Source organism: Pleurodeles waltl, chromosome 5 (genome assembly GCF_031143425.1).
Source record: "Pleurodeles waltl isolate 20211129_DDA chromosome 5, aPleWal1.hap1.20221129, whole genome shotgun sequence".
Classification (NCBI taxonomy): Eukaryota; Metazoa; Chordata; class Amphibia; order Caudata; family Salamandridae; genus Pleurodeles; species Pleurodeles waltl.
In genome coordinates this window covers 538,411,242-538,437,612 of record NC_090444.1, presented here as the reverse complement: position 1 = coordinate 538,437,612, position 26,371 = coordinate 538,411,242, and positions in this window count along the sequence as shown.

Here is a 26,371-nt window from a genome sequence, read left to right as displayed (position 1 = left end):
GATGAGGCCTCGGGGAGGAGGTGCCCCAATAACGAGCATATGCAATACAGCAGGAGTCCGTGTACATGGGCGGGCTGAAATTAATAATGCATTTATGGATTACTATAAGACCCTGTACAGAAAACCAGTAACGGTCTTGCCTGAGGCATTGGGAGCTCATTTGGACTCGTTGCCCCTGGGCACACTGGTGCTGGAGGATAGAGTCCCTTTGGGGAGCCCGTTGACACTAGAGGAAGTTAAGACAGTTACAGCACAGTTAGCAGCGGGAAAGACGGCGGGTACGGACAGACTCCCTATGGAAGTTTACAAGACATACTCGGATATCTTGTCGTCCATGTTAGTCAAGCTCTACGCAAAGGCGCTGCGGTTGGGTACGTTAAGAGAGGCATTGGTAGTTCCCCTGCCCAAGACTGAGGAGTGTGAGGCGTCAGTGACTGCCTTTAGGCCTCTTTGCTGAATTGCGACTAAGATACTAAGTAATATCCTGGCTAGTAGACTGGTGCAACATATCCCCTCCCTGGTCCATGAGGATCAAAATGGTTTTATACCGGCACGATCCACATCCCTCAATCTTAGGCGTTTGCTTGCCCTCCTACATATGCCGAGCACCGAGAGACCACCCAGAGCGGTGTGTGTCTCTGTGGATTTGGAGAAAACGTTTGATTCTGTAAGGTGGGATTACCTTAGAGCAGTGATGGTTCGGATGGGCCTGGACGAAGGGTGGGTGTGGTGGGTTGATCTGCTGTACAGTGAACTAATGGCGGGGGTGCAGTCGGGCCGAATGGTGTCGACTCCCTATCCTATATTCAGAGGTACTAGACAGGGATGTCCGCACTGGCTGTTGAGCCCTTAGCAGCTAGGTTTCGGGCAGAGGAGTGATGTGGGGTCAAGTTGAGCATAACAGTTCATTCTATGCGGATGATATATTAATATACCTAAGGGAGGGTGAAACTGGGATTCCATGGGCACTTGAGTTGCTGGAGGAGTTTGGCGGTCACTTGGGTCTTAGGCTGAATAGAAATAAGACTCACGTCTTCCTGTGGGGGGCAGGCAATCCGTGGCCATTATCCTGTCCGGAAGATATTGGATGGGCGCCAGTACTTTTAAATATCTGGGGGTACAGGTGTTCCATGATCTAGGGGACCTTTGGGATGGTAATCTTGGTAGGACTTTGAGCTCTTTGAGGTCTTCAGAGGTGTTTTGGCTCTCTCTTAAATTATCCACAATGGCATGGATCTCCCTCTCAAAAATGATCATGTTACCCCGTCTGCTATATCATTTTTCCAATATCCCGGTAACGATCCCGGCGAGTTGGTTCAGGGAACTGAATACATTGCTTCGAGAGCTTATATGGGATGGGGGCCACAGGCGAACCGCCTTATCTGTCTTATGTTGACCTGTTGAAGAGGGCGGCCACAAGATTCCAGATTTCGAGCTCTATTATTTATCGTGGCAACTACAATGGATGGCTAGATGGTTTATAGGGGAAGAACACTGGACTGGGTGACTTCCAGAGGAGAGATCAGGAGGGACCTGATATTGGCGCGAATGCTTAATAACCGAGTATCAATGCCAGTGGGAAATGTCCTGTTGACGGTGGCCTCCGCATGTTGGAGGTGGTGCTTGAGACGCATGGGAAAGAAGTCAGTTTATTCACCAGCGCTACCCTTGGCTGCGCTGCCCCAGGGCACCCCATGGAAGGTATTACCAAGAGATCAAGTTGGGGCCTGGACACGGGTGGGAGTAGAGACCTTGGGAGACTTCTTTAGGGAAGGTGTGATGAGGTCCTTCACTAATACGGAGGAGGAAAGTGGAATCCCGAGGGGTCAATTCCTCCTCTACCAAGTACTGACACACTCCATTAAGGAACATTGGCACACTGTGAACGCGGAGCCAGAGGTTCATACAATTCTTCACCTTTTACTGACAATGGGGGGAGATACTCACCTCATTACTAAATTGTATAGAGCCCACTGTGTGGGAACTCTTGGATCCCTTCAAGAACTTAGGGCAAGATGGGAGACCACACTGGGTAGAAGCATGACAGATGCAGAGTGGTGGAGGGTGCTGGCACATCCCCGTAGGATATCACGCAACACCCACCTACGGTACATCCAGTACAATTATGTCCATAGAACATACATTACACCGCACAGGATACAGGTGATATACGGGTGAGACCCTCGGGCATGTCCCAGATGCGGGGCTGTAGATGCGAACCTAGATCACATGTTGTGGCTCTGTTCTGAGATACAGAAAGGCTGGCGGCGTGTCTTGGGTGACATGGAAGGAGTGTTGGGAGTGAGTGTGCAGATGGACCCCTCTGTGTGTCTGCTGGGTCTGAACCCGGGATTGGCCTCCCGGAAAACTAGCGGTAGATTCCTGGACCTGCCGCTGGAGCTATTTAAACGCCAAATCGCTATGCATTGGAAGTCCCCTAGTGGCCCTTCAGTGGTGGTCTGGAGATGCGATGTGTCAAAGTGGGCGCAAGCGGAATTGCAGGAGCTGAGGCAAGAAGAGGCCCGGGGAGTCTGGCAAAGCCCAATCGCCCCACTCTGGGCTGAATTACTGGAAACCTGGGAGGCACTGATGTTAGAGGGAGGAAATGGATCAGAGAATAGGGAGGGAGTGGTGGATGCAGCCCACCTGGGGCCTAGTACGGACAATACACAGGGCTGAGGTGGACTAGGGGGGAAAGAGTGGATGGTCACTAGAAGAGAAGACTCTAAAAGAGAATAATGTGATACTAAGTAGAGAGCACCTTGAACCCTCTATGTGACATTTATGATAACTAGAGTATAATGTTGTATAATGTGAAGACATCCAGTGGGAACGCCTAGGGGCGGGGCAGTGATGGAAAGGAGCCCTCCTCTGGGTAGCAGCCCTGTTTACCCTCGACCACGAGTCAGCACCAGAACTGTTTTACCAGCACAAAGTTAAACTTCCTAGTTATAATGATATATCAGACATGCTGATATAGTGTTGCAGAGCGGGAGACTTATAATAGGGGGAAATGATGTGAACAGTTGCAGCAGAGGACAGGAGAGTTATAATGATGTGTATCTTACATATATCAGCATATTAAGAGATGACCTGCACTGCATATCAACTGTAGTGAATTTGAATATAACTGTATTGAGATCTGGATGCTCTGTAACACACCTTGTTAATCCTAAAAATACTTAGTTTATGAGAAAACTGTCAATAAATATATCTTTAAAAAAAAGGAGAATGGTGTCCAAATATATTATCAAGTCAAACAGCAGACACCCAGGCGGACTCAACCAGGATGAGGAACTCGTAATACATACAGGATGGTTTATATATCCTTTATGCAGAGGACTTTGGACATCTCAAATTTGATGCGTTTGTGGTGATTCAGATTATCCCATGCTGGAAAACCGATGTTGAGATATGGAGGTCTATACCCCCCCCACTTCCCCTTTTTTGTGAATTTGAATTATTTTAAAATGTTTTGTCTTTTTTGCGTCTTGATTAATTATGATTAACTGAATTGCTTTTGAGGGTGCCTGTTTTTCAGATCGCCGCCAGGGATGGTGATTTTCGAATTTACATGATAAATTGCAGGCATCAACAAGCCACTTGGCTATGAGACACTAGGTATTTTTTAAGATTGCGGTTGGTGCTACAGATATGATTTCTGTTTGGGGCCACTGGGTACCACTTGTGCATTTTTATTATTGTTGATGCTGGAATGGTGAATAGAAATATTGGCTGCAGCACTGCTTATATAATATTATGTGAAGATAACTGTATCTGTGTTATGCATTATGGTTGCCTATATATGAAAACACAATGTAACTTAAATAACGTTGATATTTCTCTGGCCCAACCGGTGGAGTCTTTTCTTTATGTTAATTCAACAGAGACGTATATTTTCCATGTGAAATAGGGCATTTTATTATTGTAAATAGCTATGAGGAAAATCTTGTTGGTCGAAACACGTTAGCCAGAATAAATTAATTGGATAACACAGATTTGGAGTACCCGCTTTTCCTGTCTATGAATTAGAAAGAGAGGTTTGTTATATATATATATATATATATATATATATATATATATATATATATATATATATAAATCGCTCTTCCTTTGGTAGGTCCTAACTATAGCTACACATCACCACTGTGTAGCTATAGTTAGGCCTACCACAGGAAGAGCGATTTTTTGGTTTGCTACCACATTTGGCACCGTTTGATGCATCGTCACTAAACTTTGCAAAAAATGTTCCTCCACCCCAGCTCTTTCCTGAAAAGCTTTCAGGTGGTCTGTCAAGCGCAGCCTGAGAAATAGGGGGTAGGACAAAACACTCTCTACTCCTCATAAAACAAAATGTTTATGAAACATCGAGCATATACCTAATTTTAACAGTGGTAAGGGTACTTGTTAAGTAAAAGAGAAATCTTGGGTTCACCCTTAGCAATTTTTGCATTCAAACAGGATTCCTTGCTTTTATCCAGCTAGAAAAATGCATCTTGAGCTCCCCACAAGGGGATGTGCCTATCCGAATGTTACAAACCTGTCCAGATAAGGTGTAGGTACCTATAATGAAGAATGCCACTATAAACTGTGGGTGAGGTGCCTTCTCTTAATATTTCTAAGTGTCTCATTGTGGTATATGACAACACAGTAGGTTGATCCCGATTTGTGGAGCCCACGCATTTGTGTTTAAAAGAGTCATTTAGGGAGGACATGCGTTGGTCTCCATTTTTCATTCTACTGTGTTGTGGTTTAACGGACTGCAGGTTTAAACTGCAGCAGACAGTTATTTCTTAAGCCATGTTTTTACTGTCTCCTTAGTCGATGGCACAGAGCATGCTGCAGTGCAGACAACATTATGTTTCAAAGCCATGGGTGTAGCTTCTACACCATATACTACAGCCTTATTGGAAAGCAAAATATACAGATCAGAGATTAGTCAAATTATATGTGTTTTAGTGGCCAGGGCACATACACTGGGCACTGGATAACAGTGCTCTATGGTGCATAGTCTGAAATACAGCAATAAAATTCAGGAACAAATGGGGATGATCATGCAAAAAGAGACATTCTCAAACACTAAAGATATCTATTTGACTTTAGATATCCATCTTAACCAACAGCTGTCAATGCCCAACAGATTGATGAGTCAGAGGTGTATAGACAGTAGCTCTGTTTTCCTGGTTTCCTTTAATCCATTCCCCCTTTTCTCTGTTTGCTCACATACATCCTTACTGTCTGAAGTTCACAGTGGATTCGATGAGGGGTAGAAGAGTGAATCGCTCCCCTTCGATTCTAAGTAGGCTAGTGCATTCTGACTGCCAAATATACCACTCTTCCCAACTCAGCCCTCGTATTAAAACTGATCCTAACTTTCTGTTCAGCTGTGTTAATGCCGTGAAAGTGTTAAGAGTTTTACGTGGCTCAGTGTTCCTTCTTGTCTATCATACTCCATCACGATTTCAGAAAGCATCAGACTATTAAGCAATGGCCTTTGTGGCCTCTGTCATCTCTTTATCGAAAGTAAGAGTATTCTTACCCTGGTCTGTGTCGAAAGAGATGTAAGCTTCAGTTTCTTCTGTTTTTGTCACTCTTTTTCTGTCACCCCTCTAGTGTGTCTGGACAGGAAGTGGTCTGCAGTTTCAGCACCCGGACAGTGTACCAGTTTGGCGCTCAGCTCATGCAGCAGCCGCCATATGAATTGCAATGCATGAGCGTGGGTGAAGTGCCAAACCACTGTTGATCGTCAAAGACGTGTGTGACTGATGGCAGCTACTAGTTTTCTCTTTTTGTATTGGTTAATATATGCTATGGTGGTGCCCAATATGGGTACACCTTTGTCTGTCTGGAACACATCTTAGTGGCGATTTTCTATGCTCATGATGTGGCGATACTGATGAATTGTCTTAGTAGATCTATTGTGATTATTACAATACGGATGAGCATAAATACTTAATTCGCTTTTTCAACACATCTTTGTGGATCCTATTTTTTGATAAAGCACATCTTCTGTGGGTACCCCAGATTCACTTCATGAAGATTACCACAGTGGTGAGAAAAATACCCCTTTCCTCCAGTTGTTGCGTGTTATAGCTGAGGCATGCTATACGTGTGCTGTGGGAGCGCTTCAGAAAGACCTACAAGCCTGAAGTAAGGTTGCCTGCTCAAACATGGGGTTCTAAGCAGCTTTAGTTTTGGTTAGATGTTTGTAGCATCAAAGGATGTTGCTGCATGGCGATATGGCCTTGCCTTAGAAGAGGAAGGCAACACATGCGTGAAATATTTGTTGAGGCTTTATTATTTTGGAGTGCTAAATGGTTAAAAACGTGAGCTTTCTGGATAGCATTTGGCTAATTTCTAGAGAAAGATCTGAGAAACACTGTTTTCGGGTGCCACTATGTTCAGATGCAATGTAAATAAATAGAGACTATTTAACAAGGGCTGGCAGCCACTAGTACTCTCATGCAACTGTGGCCCAGGCCTGGAAATAAAGAGCTAATAGAAGTTAAGTTGCTGTGATTGGGGACGATCTCCAAGCTGCTGTTCCAATCTCCTGGACTCCCTGTGTTCTGGCTCCGGGGCACACAGTGTGCTCTGCGTGCCCCAATTCCCAACAAACAACTGCCAACTGGTGGGTCACATGGTTATCTCAGCATCCAGCATCAATCATGACGCTCTCAGCTTTCAACCTTCAAATGGTACCATCTTGTCCAGTGGGAGTAGAATGGTGTGGGTGATCAGGTTCTCAAATTAATTTGTGGTAACAAATGAACACAATCATTGGCAAAGTCATGGATCTCGGCTGTAAAAAGACTAACTATATGCTTTGCCACTCGTATTGTGCCACCTGCACAAGTGTGAATTCGCCAAGATGCATGGGCCGTGCACAGTGTACAGCTTAGAACGATTGCACGGGGGAGGGTGTGGTTACCAGCGCAATTCTCACAGCAGCCCTTGGCAGCCCAACCGCCACGGGCCCCCCAATTTATTGAGCAGCACATCCTGGAAGACCTACCGTTCACTCAACATAGCATTCCATGAGGCGGCAATAGGTATTCTGTGCTGTTCTCACACCTCCTCTCGCCTCAATGCTACAGCCTTTGCCCTACCATATTTTAAGGTTACCACACACTAGTGTTGTAGGTTTGGAAGTGTGACATCCTTGCAGTGCATGGCTATTAAGCGGCGAGCTATTAATAGTGCCAAATCCAGGAACCGATTCGTCGCCTGCTGGAATTTTTTCCACTTGTAGAGGCCAAGAAATACCCCCCCCTCAAAGGTCAAAATGCCAGTGCGGGCAGTTACATCTGCTAGTGCCCTGTGAGCTCTCCATAGAAAGCTGCGGCCTCTGGGCAGCCCCAAAACATATGCACCATGTCCACAATGGGTGTATGGCGTCGGGGGCAGTGAGGGGAGGACCCAAACATTTTAGGGAGGTTTCCCAGGGTAAGGTATGCCCGATGGAGAATGTTATGCTCTATATACTAAAATTTTGTGTTGTGGGATAACTTGTGGGGGTACAGTAACACTCTGTCCCGTTCCTTGGGGGTAATGTTCCGCCCCACATCTTGTTCTTAACTCCTGCGCAGTGACTGAAAAGGATCCTGAGTGGTGTGGGCCAAGGCCCTGGTGAACCATGTGATGAGTCTACGGCCCTCCCCAATAATGTGAATCGCATACACTAATGGATGTTGGTCAGGCTCTGTCGGTGATATGCCATAGCCTACCCAATCCCGCTACTAACCTGCCATAAGCTATGACTTGCTCTTTCTTAGATCCCCAAGCTCTTGCTCACCCTCAGACCACTGAATCCCCTTTCAGGACTTAAACTCCTGGTCATCCATAGGAATTCCCAGTCACTTCTACCCAACATGGTCCCACTCGGTCACACTCATCCTCAAGTCTGTAAGTTTCTGCTCATCTCAAGGACTCATGGGTTCTGCAAATTCTAGGGACATGAGGCTCATACTCCCTATCAGTTGGTTCCTAAACTACCCACTTACCAATAGGACCCTTAAGCTCATTTCTATTATTTGGTCCCCTGAGTGTCCTGCACAGGCTAAGCTCTCTGAGGCTCCAACTCACTCTCAGGTGCCTTTGGTCCAGCTGATCTTCTGCCCATTTGATTTCCCTGTTTACCATTAGACTCAGTAGCTCTTGCTCACTCATACCTAAAAGCTTCAGGATACCCTCAGTTCACTGAAAACCATGTTCAGCAGGAACAAAGCATATATTTCTGAGTAGTTCCCTTGCTGCTTGGCACATTGTCCCCACCAGATCTCTAAAGCTCCTGTTTCCTCTCATTGGGCATTAAGGAGGTTAATATCTGCTTCAGGGGTATTGCTACATTTAGGTCCCTCAGCCTGCAGCTCACTCTCAGCTTCATGTGGTTCCTGCTCACTCTCAGGTCTTAAAGGCTCCTGGTTACACCAATGATTCTTTCAGTCAGTAGCTACCCGCTTTGGCAAACCTTAACATTTTCAGAAGAAATGTAATGGATTTCAAGCTTTGTGAGTACTTTGATTTCTGCAGTCTCCAAAGGTGACTCTGGGAAGTGGGGGGACCGTGTGCTGACTCTGGTAGTAGACAGACCAAGAGCCTGATTTCTAGTTGGGCGTTAATTAAAATGCCACCTATTTCTGGAGGAAGTGGTAAAACCAGAGAAGAATTGACTGGTGGTGTTCCCTTTGCCATCTTTTTTTAAGGAGAATCCATTGGTAGGTTTTACTATGGATTCAGCACTTCTTCTAGGTGTCCACCAACTCCTAAATCAAGCCATAGACTACTGGAAGGTCAGAGAACTAGGAAGTGTTTATGAGGCACTACTCCACACATTCCTTATTCTCACTGATCAGGAAACTTCTGACATCCTCTTCTCCATCAGCACTTTGTATCATCATTCGCTATACATGTTTTTTCTCCATTTGCCATCTCCTTTCTTTCCATTTTTGTTTCCCATCCTTCACTCTCTATACCAATCTGTTTCAATCCTTCTCACCACTCCATCTTTCCTCTCCCTTCCTCTGTTTGTCTCTTCGCCCCTCTCCCTGTCTCTTGATTCCTTTTGTATGTGTGTCTCTCTCTTCTTTTCTTTTTCTCGCCCCTTTTATTCCAGGATGGAGGGTGAATGATTCTTTTACATCAACACTGCCAAAAAGGTATTTTCCTTTTTTCTGTTTCTAATAAGATTTTTTTTTAATTGCAAAGTTATTTAAATCTTTTATTGGTGTTTTTTCTTTCATTCCATTGCACAGTATTTGAATGAAACTCCCAATATCAATTTCAGAAAACTGGCAGCAGGCACCTGCAGCTTGTCTGTCTGATTGTTGTGACCTGCTGTGGATGACAAAAGCCTCCTCCCCACACCAAAGACTGGTTTATTTGATTCTCAAAAGACACACTACCCTTGTAAGCGTGTCTGACCTTATTTAGTTTCTTATCTTTAATTTATAAGGGGACACATTAGAGGTTCAATGGACCTTTTGACTGTGCTTAGAGTAAATCCCACCATAGGACTCAATTCCAATACAAATCATTAACAGTATCAATCAACAGTACCAGTAATCTTTGGTGTCAATAATCTTGTGCACCGTGACCCCTTTGTCCATGAATAACCACACCTTTATGTAAAAGTTAGAATGTTTATTTCCCTATATTAACAATGCTAATATCATTTAGCTTAGTCTCAAAATCAAATGATATGCATACAAGAACAACACTGGTGGACCAAACCTTCTGAAGAATCTCAATCTAACCAAAGCATGAATGGTTATGCACTCTAGAATTAAAGTACAAATCAATAGCAAGAACAATTGGGCAATATAAATCACATACATCTAGATTCTGCAACTGAGTAACATCAATTATTTATTAATAGCAACTTATTAGCATTTTAGGATTTCCTCTAGTAACCTTCTGATTAGAATAGCATGTTTGGGCTTTGGCAAAACTATTTTGACAATATAAATTTGGAAAAACATCTAGCTATGGCTCTATCAAAATTGCGGTTGGTACCTAGAAACAAGAGACAAATTACAACAAGAACAATAACATTTAATTATACCTTTCCTCAGTATGGATCAGCAAGCTGCAATTATCTTCTTCAATTGGATGCCTGTTTGGTCAGTATCAGAATCGAACCATGGAAGGGAAAGGTTCAGAACCAGGGACTCTAAGCTATCTGAACCATATAGAAAGGAATGCCTAATGTATCATCATTCAGCATCAGAAGTTTAAGCAATAAAGTCAAAGATAGAAATAAAGTCCTCAGGAACTGTTCAGCTTCCCAGACAGAATAAACAAGCTCCTCTCAGGAGGATGTCAAAGTGGGAAAAAAAACATGTCTCTCCTCAGTGCAGTCGGGCTAAGTTAAAATCATCTAAAAACTCTTTGCACGCCGCCTTTGGTCAAAGAATCATACATTTACTTTTAGTCCAATGAAAAAAGAACTTCAAATCTAAGATATAACTAAACTGTTTTTCATATGTCGATGATTTGCTCCTCTTCTCTCTGTTCCCATCTTCAGGTTTGTCGTGTATCAATTTTGTTCACTCTGTTCTCCAGTCAGATCATCCATTGTTAGCTCCTGGGAACATTGCTTTCACGCTCACTAAACTCTACAATGTAACAGTAACTAGTATACGATCTTCTAGCAAGCAGTTCTCACGCGAAAAGAAAGCATCTACTAGTGTTTGGTGAACTGAGTGGAAAAGAATAATTTGCGTATTCAAGCGAACAGTTCTCACAGCGTTATCTTACAATGCAGTTTAACATGAGGCTGTGCAAACTAGGTCGAAGACCTTGCTAACTTTAAGGCCTCCAATTAAGAAAGCAAATACATGACACGTAATCATTAATATAACACACTACTACATTAATTTAAACATACGCACATCAAGTCTTTTTAATAAGCAATTAATAAGGAAACTCCATGAAACTGACGGCCACTCAAGTAGGCACATTTTCTAAGTTGTGCATTATTTTTCTATATTAAGTCAAATATCGATGCAGATTCATAATTCAGAATAAGTGAATATTTATTAGTAAGAATGCAGCGTTCACACCCTCAAAGGCTCACTGTCACTTTTGAGGCCCGGGATGGAAGTAGGTGCACTACACGATGTGCGTGCTACAGCTGCCCTATTGTGTTTCTGCAAATAACAATTAATGAGCCTAAAAGATGGCTTACTCAGACTGCCTCACACCTGAAGCTGCAGCAGACTATTGGTTAGGAGAATATGTCTAGGTATTTGGGGTTGCTCTATCCACTGACGAAAAAAATGGCCCACTAGCACTCCTCTGCCACAGGCCCTTTGGGCATTGGCTGATTGGCCACCTTGAAAATCCAACCCTTTGCGCAACCATGCACTGCAAATGCATGCATCGTTGTGCATGGCGGCTATTCTCAATTCTAATGCAGCAGGGGCATATTAAAATGATAAATTAACATGTTAAAACAAAAGTGAAAAAGATGTACAGATAAAGCAAAAAAAACAGAAGCGAGGAGCCAGACAGCACTTTGTAACTGATGGGCCTCAAATAATTTTAAAAAAATTAAATTTGGTTAAACACTGGTAGTGGGATGGGGAGCAAGGCGAGACATGGGGTGGGAAGCAGTAGGAATGGAAAAAGGAGAGCATGGCGGAAGAAGAGGAAAAAAGAGAGAGAGCAACAAAATACATGCACACAATAGAGTGCTCAATACAAAATAAAAAAGAATCCTATTCAAATATGCATTGAAGGGATACAACTCATACAATCAGAACACAGCAAGATCGACATGCTTCTGGCCGTAACAAACACAAAACAAGCATTTGCGATGCAATGGGTCTCGCATTTGCTCTAGTTAGAGCTATTTGCGGTCTAAATTCCGAACTGGACATTTCTTGCCACATAAATTGAAAATAAAAAGTAAAACAGAAGTTCGCTCGCAGTCAAAAGTATGATTGGCAAAGATGCAATTATCCATGTAACAGGGTCGATGTGATGCAAAGCGCTCGACTAGTACCCAGACGCGTAGGAAATAAATAGAAAAAAGTAGTGCAGAAACCATATGGAAAACACAGAGCCTCGTATGTTTTCAGTATTTGGCTGGTGCGCTCGAGGAGGGCTAAACACCGGAAAAGGCATGAGGTATGCATGCCTTCCACTAATGAAAGCAAGCAAATTTTAAAAGGCAAGCCCACAAACCAACCAAACACATGGACGTGCGGTGGGTGTGGTTACAATCCCATAGAGAGATTACAGCAGGGACAGAGCGCTTTGCTCTCAACCCTAAATAGGGAGGAGAGCCAACAAATCAAGAGCAGACAATCAAGATAGAAAACAAAGTCGCCCATTATAAGCAAGAAGCTGGCCCACAGACCAGTATGTAGTATGTATTGGAAACAACAGGACTGTCTACAGAAATCTACTATGTTCGTACCCAAGATATATCAATACAGTTGCAAAAATACTCCTACTTCTGTACTTTCCCAGGATGGAGCTGCACAGGTGTTACAAAGTCAATTTAGCCAACGAAATGTCACAAGAGCTGATGTGGAGGATACATCCACATTTATGAGTCCACCCCTGAGGGCGTGGAAGATGGGTTTGCGAGAAGGGTGAGTGGTGAGAAAATAAGAAGCTCGAAATTAAGAAACCACAATACCCCTAGAATTTTGTTCACAGTCCAGATGTGCCTGTCACCGTGCAGATGATAAAACAATAGTAGTGGAAGTCAATAAATCACAAGTTTCAACTAACTTGGAACTCAAACTGGTTAACTCACACTAAACAGATTTGCCTGTCACTGAGTAACAAACAATACTAATCAATGAGCAAGTTTCAAAACTCTGAGACGTACAGGGTGACCTCTTTTAACGGTGTGTCTATCAGTGAAGTAGCAGGCCAATCCCAAGTGTAAGCGAGCTTATGAATCTCTGAGGAAGAGGTGTGCAGGTTCTTTAATTCTGAGGGAAGGAATATCCCCAAAAAACTTAAGATGGCCTTGTAATATGTGGAAGTGAATTTCTTATGTAAGTAGGGGCATAAGTGTTATTTAATGTTTGTTGCTTTAAGGAATGTAGAGTATAGAATTCTGACTAGGTCATGAGAGAATGTTTGGGTTTGATTTGACTACTGACTGGTGTGCTGGAAGAAGAAGGTCGTGGGTCTTGTCATGAATAAACTTCTACTTTCTTCAAAGAGATAATTCTCCTAATTTTATTGGATGCGCGATTACTACAATTTATGGCAACGATCTTAAACTTAGACCCACCGACAGTGAAGATTTAATTCTCGTCAAGAGTGCTGATCGCCGTTGGTGCATGTGTTTTGGGACCTGTGTGTCGGATTGAAGACAACTCGTGCTGGAACTACATAGGGAAGAAACGGAGTAGTATACGAGTCAAGTGAGAGCTTGAAGGCCTCCAACGGTTGCACCAACAACAAAGGGAGCAGCATTGTTCGAAGTGGGCGCAGAGTTCCACGCAGTAACACGCTCTTCGTGAGGATCACAGCGCGCTGAATGACGCATGCAATCTCGCTCTGGTGCATAGCGTGGTACGTCATCACGGTGGTTGGTGTTGCGTGTCTCCATTTTGGATGTGTTGGTGCAGGTTGCCTAGCAACAAGTTAAAGCGAGTGAGACATGGAGATCGTACACGGAAAGTGACTGTGTTTTCATGATTTTTCATCGTGCATGCATCCAAGACGATAGAAAGCACACAAGTGAGGAGGAGATTTAAAAAAGTTTCATATTATTTGTTCAAGAAATATTAAAGGATGGCCAATAATAGTAATTCAAATGCCATGCAACCACCTCCTTTTTTGGAACTTCCTGGAAAACCTAGTAAACCGTGGCATAAATGGCTAAGAATTTTTGAGAATTATCTGGAAGCCATTGATGGTTTAAAATATTCACCAGCTCGCAAAAAAGCCATTCTATTTAATCTTTTGGGTAATGCGGGACAAGATGTCTACGATAATTTACCTGTGGTTTCTGCACCTACGCGAGATGACTCTTGGGATGTTTATAAGGAAGCACTGGCACGAATGGGAAGGCAGTACGTGGATGAACCTTCAGTAATGGTGGAAAGACACACATTTTTTAAACGCAACCAATCTGCGGATGAATCTATTGAAGATTATTTGGCTGTTTTGCGTGTATTAGCATCTAAATGTGTTTTGGGGAATTATCTTGACACTCCCTTACGCGATCAATTAGTTTTTAACTGCTTTAACAAAAAGATTCAAGAACGCATCTTAACGTGTAAGAATCGATCTTTAGATGAGGTTATGGATATAGCAAGAAGTATAGAGCGTTCTGTGGTTTCATCAAAAATTTTATCGGAGTCTAGTATCAGTGTGTCCTCTGACATTGCTAAAGTTTCCACTGTTGAGGTTACACCTGTTAGTAATGAGGCTAATATACATTTGGTTACACATAAGGGTAGTGTGAGAAGGAATGTTGACAAGAGGGTGAGTGGAGCATGCTACAGATGTGGGTCGAGATTCCATTTAGGGAATTTTCAAAATTGTCCAGCTCAAGGCAAGAGATGCAATAATTGCAAGAAAATTGGACATTTCTATAATGTATGTCATGTTAGTAAAACAAGAGTCAAGGTTAGTCAACTTGATGTTGAGAATGACATATTGGCTGAAGCGATTAACAATGTATCGGTGTCATCACTAGAAATTAGTGCATTAGGTGAATGTGGAAAAAGATGTAAAGGTCCTATGTGTGACGTTAAAATTGGAGCAATTGACTTAAATGTGATGGCGGATTCTGGATCTCCAATTACAATTTTAGCGGAGAACACATTTCACAAATTTTGGTCTGAAAAATTACTGAAATCTACAACTATTAATCCCAAGGCTTTTGGGGAGTTTGACATAATCATGAGGGGATACTTTGAGGATAGTGTTTTGTTTAAGGGGAGGAACATTTTTACTAAAATTTATGTAGCTGTTAACGGACGGGATATTTTAGGTTGGCAGGACCAAGCTAGGTTGGGCATTATGTTACGACCAGGTCATGAGAAGCCAGTCACTTTAGGTGACATGCCCATTTTAATGATTCAAGAAAAAAACATATGTGACAATTTCACTAAGATGCTACAAGATAAATTTCCTCAAGTGTTTTCTAGCAAGATAGGAGTTATTAAAAATTTTGAACATGAGATTGTACTCAAGAGTAATGCGGTTCGGGTGATACAAAAAGTAAGACCTGTTCCTTTGTCAGCCAGAGATGATCTTAAGAAATTACTTAATGATATGTGTAATCAAGGCATTATTAATCGTGTGGAAGCATCAGAATGGGTTTCTGCGGCAGTTGTCGCACGAAAAGGTAACGGGGATATACGCCTGTGTGCTGATCTAAGAGTTCTTAATAGAAATATCCTTGTTAATTGTCATCCCCTTCCACGTATTCATGAAATGCTGGCCAGATTAGGTGGTAGTAAATATTTTTCTACAATTGATTTACGCTCAGCGTACCATCAGATTCCATTGGCTAAAAATTCACAACATTTGACTACGTTTGTGACACCTTTTGGTGTATATATGTACAGGCGCATGCCATTTGGCTTGGCGTCTGCTGCCAGCGTTTTTCAACGATTGATGGATCAAATGTTTGGAGATCTTGGAGGTGTACAAACTTTCCAAGATGATATTTTAGTTCACACGGAAAGCCTAGATGAACACATTGTACTTTTAGAAGAGGTCTTAGGTAGATTGGGTGCGTGGGGTATGACAGTAAATTTTGGAAAATGAAATTTTTTAGCACAACAGGTTAATTATTTAGGACACAACATTTCAGGTGATGGTATCAGACCCAAAGAATCTTTGTTAAAAGGTATACATGAAGCGGCAGTTCCGGGTGACAAAGATTCCCTTAGGGCGTTTTTAGGCTTGAGTGAGTACTACGCACGTTTTGTGCAAGGTTATGCAGTAGTTGTGCAGCCGTTAAGGAATCTCTTAAAAAAAATGAGAAATTCATATGGTCCAAGGATTGTCAGGAGGCGTTTGTGGCTGTAAAAAAATTAATCACGTCTGCTTCTGCAATTAAGCCATTTATATATGGGGCGAAGTGCATAATTACAGTTGATGCCAGTGGAAGAGGTTTAGGGGCAGTCCTCAGTCAAATGGTTAATGGTCAGGAACGTACCATTGCATTTGCCTCACGTACCTTGAATGTGGCTGAGAAAAACTATAGTACGATTGAAAGGGAAGCATTAGCGTGCTCTTGGGCCTCTGAACAAATTTAAAATGTACATTTGGGGGAACAAATTTGAATTGCATACGGATCATAAACCCTTAATATACATGTTGGGAGATAGTTGGTCGAATAAAGCTTCATCTAGACTGATTAGATTGTTGGCTAGGTTACAGGAATTCAACTTTGACATAAAATACATTCCCGGTGGGAAAAATGTTAGAGCGGACTGTTTGTCACGCCTACCTGTTGAATGTGATGAGGTGGTGGATGTCAAGGATAAAAAATGGGAAGGATTGGAGTACGTGTTTACCATTGGAGATGTAAATGAACAATTTCGGATTTCTGAGAAAGAATGGGTTGAGAATTGTGACAAAGATGAGTGTATGACTCAAGTGAAGAAATTTTTAATTGATGGTTGGCCCAATGAAAGATCTATGTCAATGGAGTTGAGATGTTTTCATCATGTGGCTTCAGAAATGTCGATTGTTAATGATATCTTGGTTCGACAAGATTTGTTTGTTCCTCCCAGTGTTTTACGTCCAAAAATTATTGCTCTGGCACATGAGGGACATTTAGGTATTTCGGCAACGTCTAAGAAAATAAAACAAATCTATTGGTGGCCAGGTATTGATGGGCAAGTTAGAAGATTTGTTGATTCTTGCACGGAATGCTTGTGTTCAGACAAGCATTGGAAGACTTCTACGGTTCCTTTATGTCCGGTTACTTGGCCCAACAATGCTTGGGAAAAAATTGGGTTAGATTTTTCGGGCCCTATTAACATGCCGGGTTGTGATAAAAAGTTTTTGATTGTGGCTATTGATTATTTTTCAAAATGGTTGTACTTTTCTTTTGTTAAGTCTGCTGATTCTGTGTCTGTCATAACATTTTTGAAAATCTGTTTTACATAGAGGGGAGAGTTAAGGAGATTGTGACGGATAATGGCTCCCATTTTATTTCTGAGTTGTTCACCAGTTTTCTGGTTAAAAATGATGTAAAACACATAAGGGTACCTTTATACTGTATAGTCCCTCTTCCAATGGTTTAGTTGAAAGGTCAAATAGATTAATTAAGGATGGTGTTCAAACTGCAATTGCTAATAACCTTGATGTCAGAGATTACTTACAGTTCAAGGTGTGGAATTATAATATTACACCACAGAGTACAACAGATGTTGCTCCTTTCATTTTGTTTAGAGGTAGGAAACCTATTACGGCCATTAGTCCAAATTGGTTATTGGATAAAGTGGAACGTTATCAAAAAGTAGACTTACAAAGTCTCAGAGAACATGTCCGTGAAAAACAAGATTGTTATAAGAAAAACTATGATTCCAGGATGCGTGTTAAGGAGGGAACGTTGTGTGTGGGAGATTGGGTCCTTATCAAAAAACCGCATAGGGTTAGTAAGGGGCAGTCTAAATTCTCTGAACCTGTAAAAGTTGTAAGGATGAACAGGACAGCAGTTCTATTGCAAGATAGGGGGTAGTGGAATTGTAATATTTTAGTCAAAATTACTCCTAAGCAAGCTGGCATCATTTTTGAAAGGGTGAAGGCACATGGTAGCAAGGTAAGACATGATTGGTTTGATTTAGATGCTCATACATGTGCGGGCCGCAGTAGGGAGTTGCATGATAATTTGAATCAAGGAGATGGTATGGGGAGCAGTGACAATACGGGGAGCAGTGACAATATAGTTGTTCCTTCTCCGCCATCTAGTTTCCAGTCTACAGGTGGTGGAGATGCTTCGATCAGGAGTAGTTCTAGAATGAGATCTGCTCCTACTCATTCAAGGGACTTTGTATATTATTAATGATTTGTAAATATGTATATTTCCTCTGTTTGATTTTCCTTTATCAATTTTAGAGTCGATGTATTTTGTGTGCATTTTTATTGTATATTTGTATATATATTTTATGTTATTGCTTCAATTTCTTATTTGATTTACGGAAAGGGGGATGTGTAATATGTGGAAGTGAATTTCTTATGTAAGTAGGGGCATAAGTGTTATTTAATGTTTGTTGCTTTAAGGAATGTAGAGTATAGAATTCTGACTAGGTCATGAGAGAATGTTTGGGTTTGATTTGACTACTGACTGGTGTGCTGGAAGAAGAAGGTCGTGGGTATTGTCATGAATAAACTTCTACTTTCTTCAAAGAGATAATTCTCCTAATTTTATTGGATGCGCGATTACTACAGGCCTCCAAGAACAACAGGTGTTCTTAAGAAGGTAATTGGTGCTTGTTTCAACGCACTGCAAATAATGAGTAGTTCGTCAATGTCGTTGCATCTTAGACAACTTAAGCTCGTACTCAGTGGCGTGACAAAACTTTAGCGCCCCCTGCAAAGTTCCTTGAAAAGGGCCCCCTGCCCCCTGGACCTAATGAGGGGCCTGCCGCCCGTGCACAGTGTACTGTGCTGAGGGAGACCCCTAGAGCCCTGCACCCGCAGTGCGGGGCTGCAGGGACCTTTATTACGCCACTGCTCGAATGTTGCCTCTCAAGAGAACCAGGCTGACTTTAACTGACGAAATCAAATGTTCTTCTTTCCTGGATGACTGCTCAGTGTGGGTGCTGGGTGGAACACATATATGAACCATGTGTTCCACTGCAGGCCTGGCTCCCGAATGTGCGTCCAATGCAGCCCTGGCACTTCTTCGCTCTGGATGATGCCTCTCACCTACGTTCTCTAGAGGGGACAAATCATCATTGACTATAGGAGAGAATGGACATACCGCCAATATGCTTTATCTGGCTCTGAAAAATACTCAAACAGATGCAGACTACAGTAGTGCGGTAGCAGAGCGCAATACCTCTTTATTCCATACATAAATGGAGATTATGGAAGATCTATGATTTTCCAGGCCAAGCTGTGCAGAAGGAGTCAAATGATAGCTTTCATGAGCAACTAAGGAATCGAATAAGTAACCACACTGGCTAATCCTGAGAAGGAGATGAGAGACGAGATTAATCAAATGGCGTTGGTCTCTCTTATAAAGAAAGTCAAAAAAATCCAAGCATTAATTTTTAAAAGTAATTCGAGCTTTTTGGACAGTCCAAATTACGTTGGTTACAAAGGAAACAAGTGCTGGCAAGTCCGTAGGTCTGGCTTGCAATGTCAGATACAAGCCAGGCCTATTGCTTGTTTTACTACAGAAAGCACTCATAATGGTAAGGTATATTATAAAGCATCATTAACAAAGGTTTTACCAAACAGCTAAAGATGCCTTTAACCGGACCTTAAAGGGGAATTCTATTGATCAGAGTTCAAAATGGAGGACAGAGTATTCAAATGGATTTGTAAATGTCCCAAATTGGACGCAGAAATTCTAAGAAGGGAATTAGCGAAAGGTAAAATGGGATAAACCAAGTATAAACATAGTTCTGACTCTCCACAGCTGGGAGTGATACTTTCACAGTGGAACCATAGCTTTTTCTGGATCAACAAACATTCACAAAGGGCTCATTTGAACTACTGATTTCATATTAAAGGCCCAGGGATGTTGCTAACTGCAGTGCCAGCGCTATGAACTCTCAAGTGCTGAGGCAGCAAACATGGAAGCCGCATTTGTGGCATTCACCATCGAAGAAAAAAGCCCACACCATGATCTGCGGACAGATTTATAGCATGGTTTGGACCTGGATCATTTTGTAGTGTCATCCCCAAACTTATTGCCTTCCTCCAGTTTTTCTGACCTCTTTTTGCTGGCTCTAGGTCTCTGGGCACCTTATCACTGCTGATCAGTGCTAAGGTGCATGTACTCTCCCCTGTAAACTTGGTGTGATTGGCAAGTTTAATTTACCTGTAAGTCCCTTGTACAGTGGTATTCCTTATAAACAAGGCCTGTAAATTAAATGCTACTAGTGGGCCTGCAGCGCAACTTGCGCCACCCACAGAAGTAGCCTTTCAAACCTGCCTCAGACCTGCCACCCCAGGGCTGGTGTGCGCAGTTTATTGCCACAGAGATTTGGCATCTATATTAAATTGCCAGGCCTGGAACTCCCCTTTTAATACATATAGGGCACCCCTAAGGTAGGCCCTAGGTAGTCCTACGGGCAGCGTGCTGGGTAGGTAAAAGGTAGGACATGAGCCTTTTGTGTGGCATGCCCTGGTAGTGACAAAAAGCCTATTTGGTTTCTCACTGCTGTGAGTGCTGCCTCTCTCATAGGGTTGCATTAGAAAATGCCCTTGTATATGTCCACGTTGTCCTTGTATATGTGAACGTTGCAGACAGAGGCACCTTTCCTGTGGAGGCGAATGATAAATCCCGAGATAGGCTGGCTGGGATCCTAAGGAGTGAACTGAGATAGCAAAGTGATGATTAATGCATCCCTTGAGGGATGGACACCCTTTTTAGAATCTCACACACTTTAAATGTAGGAAAATTTGGGGACCCGCCTGAAAAGGTATACATTGGAATTTGGGGTTGAATTCTCTCCGTATACGGAACCCTGCAGATTTCTTCTCCTACCTTTGAGTCCTGATGAAGACCTGTTTTGGAGCTTGGAACTGGCCCTATTGTTCTTGTTGTGTCGAAACGTCGACAATTATGGTTTAGCCTGGATTGGTTTATGAAGTCAAGCTGAGGACAACATTGACTAGGGGAACGCAACCCGAATGAAATGAGCTTAACTTAATTGTGTAATGGTCAACAAACAGGCTTCTTAATCTGAATTGTTTGTAGATATACTGTAGATTTGCTGTTGATTTCCATGTTCTTAATCACGAGCACTTTACTTTTGCACTTTGTTCGGTCCTCTTTTTTGTTTTATTGTGGTAGGAATTTTATAATTGTGTAAGGAAAAATTTAAAAGTGTATATTTTCTTATATGAAGTCATTTCTGTTTTTTTTTTTAGAGTATTTGTCATTGTTGGACTTTTTTGCTTATGCAGGGTCATCCCCAATCTTTTTGCCTCCTGCCTCCTATTTTATTCTGACCTGTTGCTGTTGGTTTTTTAACTCTGAGCACTTTACCACTGCTAACCAGTGCTAAAGTGCATATGCTCACTGTGTAAATTGTATTGTTGATTGGTTTATCCATGATTGGCATATTTGATTTACTAGTAAGTCCCTAGTAAAGTGCACTGGAGGTGCCAGGGCCTGTAAATCAAATGGTACTAGTGGGCCTGCAGCACTGGTTGTGCCACCCACATAAGTAGCTCTGTAATCATGTCTCAGACCTGCCATTGCAGTGTCTGTGTGTGCAGTTTTAACTGTAAATTCGACTTGGCAAGTGTACCCACTTGCCAGGCCTAAACCTTCCCTTTTCTTACATGTAAGGCACCTCTAAGGTAGGCCCTAGGTAGCCCCAAGGGCAGGGTGCAGTGTATGGTTAAGGTAGGACAAACAGTAATGTGTTTTATATGTCCTGACAGTGAAATATTGCTAAATTAGTTTTTCACTGTTGCAAGGCCTGTCCCTCTCATAGGTTAACCTGGGGGCTACCTTTAAATCTGATTAAAGTGTAGATTCCCTTTGGGAGGGGATGGACATGTGGAGTTTGGGGTCTCTGAGCTCACAATTTAAAAATACATCTTTTAGTAAAATTGATTTTAAGATTGTACGTTTGAAAATGCCACTTTTAGAAAGTGAGCATTTTCTTGAATATACCATTTCTGTGACTCTGCCTGTTTGTGGATTCCCTGTCTGGGTCAGTTTTACAGTTGGGCTGGTTGCACCGCACACTAGACAGTGACACAAAGGGAGCTGGGGTGTGGCCTGCATATCCTGATGAGCCATCTGTACTAGGAGGGAGGGGAGGAGTGGTCACTCACACCTGAAAGGGCTGTGCCTACCTTCACACAATGCAGTCTCCGGCCCCCTGGTGAGTGTCTGGGGCCTGGCCTGGGCAAGGCAGGATTTCACATTCAAAAGAGACTTTACTTTGAAGTAGGCCTACTTCAAATGAGAAATTGGGTATAAGAAGGGCACCCAAAACCACAGACTTTAGAACACTTCTGGAAACAAGAGGAACCTCTGACTGGAGAAGAGCTGAAGAGCTGAGGAGAAGTGCTGCCCTGCCTGTGACTGTCCTTTGTGGCGCTATCCAGCAGTTGCTGCTTCTGCCAGAGTAAGAGGGCATAGACTGGACTTTGTGTGCCTTCCATCTTGTGAAGAACTCTCCACGGGCTTGATTTAGAGCTTGCCTCCTGTTGTTTGAAGTCTCAGGGACAGCAAAGACTTCTCTCTGCCAGCACCTAAAGTCTCTGGAGAGACTCCTACTCTGACAAGTGGTGCCCTATCCAGTCCCTGGGCCCTTGAAAGGAAAGCTGGTGGAAATTCAAGGAAATCGACTTTGGACGACTTAGGACCGATGCCGCTGCTGAATCCGTGATCTTCGCTGGAACGCGACGACCTTCGCAGGCCCGATGCCGCTGCAGACCCGCTGAAGTCCACGGAAGTTGCCGCACCACGTCGTGACCGACGCTGCTCGAAGTGCGCGGATTCCACGTTTCGCACAGACGCCCGATCCCCGACTTCGCGCATCAACTTGTTTTCACTCTTCACCAAAGGTACTGTACTTGGGGGTCTACGCGACTCCATGTCTGGCGCCACTGGTGTCGGCTTGTTGAGAACGACTCCGTCACGACACCGTGTTAACACCTCATCGAAGCATTTTGTGTTTCTAAGCGCTATTTTTTAGTTTAATCTTTAAAAATTCATAACTTGACTTGTGTATGTCTGATTTTTGTCGTTTTGGTCTTGTTTTGTTTAGATAAATATTTCCTATGTTTCTAAACTGGTGTACTAATTTTGTAGTGGTTTCATTAAGTTACTGTGTGTGTTGGTACAAATACTTTACACCTAGCACTCTGAAGTTACGCCTACTGCTCTGCCAAGCTACCAAGGGGGTAAGCAGGGGTTAGCTGAGGGTGATTCTCTTTTAACCTGACTAGAGTGAGGGTCCTTGCTTGAACAGGGGGTAACCTGACTGTCAACCAAAGACTTAATTTCTAACAGTCATGTTATGCCGCATATTTTGAACACAGTTCTAACTCTATATGGATCATCAATTGAACATTGTCATTTCGGAATGTCCTCCAGATCGACCAATGTAGTCCTGTATTACTTTTAGAAAGTGGGCATTTCTCTCTGCTTATGACTCTTGTACTTTGCAGCCTGACTCCAATCCATGTCTGGGGTAGGATGACAGCTGGATTTTGTGCTTACTTTCCAGACAGCCATTACACAAGGATGGTGGACGTGTAACAGCATTACATGTACACACTGAATGGTCTTCGTGGCAGAGAGAAGGAGAGGCAGGGGCACTTACATTTGTATAGGCTGTGTCCTGCCCTCACACAAAGGGCTTGTTTACCCCCTACTGATGTCTGGAGCCAGGGCTGGGGTTGAAGGTGGGTGTTGTACACTTCTGAAGTTCCTTTGAAGTGCCCCCTGAGATCAACGACAAAATGAGTTTAAGTAAAGGGGTTGTTCCCCATGTTGTTAGACACGGCATGGACTGAACACCAGATGCTGCTGCAAGGACTTGCCAGAAACCACCACTGGAACTGCCCTGCTGATGTGCTGACCTGTGGCCTGCTAGGTCAGAAGAAGGATTGCCACCTTGTGCTCAGGACCTTTGTGCTAGCCTGCCTACACCCTGGTTTGGTGCCCCCAGTGTACTCTAGGGGCTATACGGGGTGCCTACTTCCCCACTGCATTCATGGTTATCTAGCGCAAGGTGAGTGCTGTTAGCAATAGGGTTTCTGGTTTGCTAGAGTATACACCTAAGCCAGGCAGAACCCACCCACTTTAGTCAGGACAAGGGAGTTTCACACCCAAGATAACCCCTGCTCACCTCCTTGGTAGCTTGGCACGAACAGTCACGCGTATCCCAGAGGCAATGTGTATAGCAATTGCACAACACACACAATGCACGTGACGCATTACTTATACCACAAAAGAAATACAAGACAAAGTTACATAAAAATAAACTGTATTGTACACAACATCATTAGAACAAACACAACATGTCAGTAATACCCTACTACACAAGCAGTTGTCAAAACATTACTCAGTTACTAGTACTCTGCTGGTTACTGGTTATCCTGCAACATAAGCAGTAGTCAGGTTGTCCTTATACTATAAACGCACATGTCATAGTAAACACGTTACCAAAAATGCACGTCCTAGTAAGAATATGTTACCCCAAAATGCCAGGACATTATCATAAATGCACCATTATGGCTGCACATATCATAGAAGAACACATTCTCATGAATGTAAGGATTGTATCATGAATTCATACCAAAAATGAAAGATTCCCTGAATGGTAAGTCATTGTTATCACCAACCTAAATGCACATGTCAGGGGAGAACAAGATCAGAGATGCCTACACCATCACAAATGTACATATCATAAGCCCACCCTGCCAGGCAGGTGTATAGCAGGCAGACAGGCCTACAATTCCTCCATCATATCTCCTGCTCTGGGGTGGTAGCGCCTTGGTGCCTCTTTCATGAAGTGTACGATAATGGCAGCAATTCACCCTCCCAATGGCCCACCAAGATGGAGCTCCTGCGCTCCGATTCCTTGGGGCACCAAGTGACCCCCAGCGGGACAGGGCCTCCGTTGAGGCTTCCGTCCATCCCGGCGATTCACTGGCCGCAAGAAGAAAACAAGGCCCCCATGGTCCCAAGGGATTTTACTGAGAGGGATAGAGGGAAAGAAGTCCACACACCTTCCTAATAGACGGGGATTCTCTTCCAGCAGTGAGAGTCCAACCGGCAGCCGCCCGTGTCCGCGCGGCGTGACTTCTGACTCCTGGGGCCCTCCGGCAGTCGTTGGTGGCAGGTCGTGTGGATGAAGCTTTCCAGGGCCTCTTGCATCATCCCCACCTCCTCGCTGAAGTGGCCTGGCCCATGCAGTCCACTGGCTTCTGCAAGGGGGAGACGGCTTCCTCTTTCTCTGCGGCTCAGACGCGGCAGTCAAAGGCTCCCAAAGTGGATGCCTGCTTGTAACCTGGGGGCGCTCCTTGAAGTGTTCCTGTGCCCTGGGGTAACTTGTGGAAAGCGCGCTCATCCATGCTAGCTCACCGGTCCTCGCTATCTCTCCCATGTCGGAGAGGGAGAGGGGACCACGCCGTGGCGCTGGGCACTTTCCTGTACCCGCGGGGGTGAAGAGGTGGCAATGTGGAGCGATCTTCTCATGTTAAAAGATACACACAAATAAAGCACACTCATTGCTCTGAATGATATGAACACTTTCCCCTCATCATGAGGGAAGATGGTTGCAGCGATCTGTGCAGAAAAACACACCACCAAGCCCCAGGAGACAGCAAAAAGGGATGGTAGGGCCAAGCAAACAGGCCAGCACAAAAGGTAACAAGCAGTGACAATTCCTCTTAGTGACCCAGCAGGTCATAGGTCAGCACAACAGCAGCAGTCCAAAGGTGGTTCCTGGCAAGTCCCTCCAGCAGCATCCTGTGTCCATTTCAGAAGTCCGTTACTGTCTCTTTTTTACATGGGGAAAAACCCTTGTACTTATACTCAGTTTTGCACAAGCTTTTACAAAAAGGGGAGAAGAGGTTCCAACCAGTTCCAACTGATTCTAGGAGTGTCCCCTCTGTACTATAGCACAGGCTCCAGACATCATTTGGGGTAAACAAGCCCTTTGTGTGAAACCAGGGCACAGCTTTTACAAATGCAGGTATGCCCCGCCTCTTCTCCTTTCAGCCCAGGAAGACCATTCAATATGCAGATGCACCTCTGTGACACCTCCACCCTCCCTGTGTACAGGCTGTCTGAAAAGTATGCACAAAGCCCAGCTGTCACTCTGCCCCAGACGTGGATTGGAGTCAAGCTGCAAAACACCGGAGTCATAAGCAAAGAGAAATGCCCACTTTCTAGAAGCAGCATTTCTATAATGGTAACAAACAATCCACCTACACCAACGAACAGCATTTCTCACTACCATTACAACCATACTAAACATGCCTACGCTTCCCATCACAGATCAGACAATATCCCTTAGACATAAGGCAGGCCATTTCCAATTAAATCCTATGAGCAAGGCAGCACTCACAGCAGTGAAAAAACAAATAGGCTGTCACTAGCAGGACAGGCCACATAACCAGGCATATGTCCTGCCTTCTACATACATAGCACCCTGCCCATAGGACTAGCTAGGGCCTACCTTAGGGGAGACTTACAAGTAGTAAAAGGGACATTGCAGGC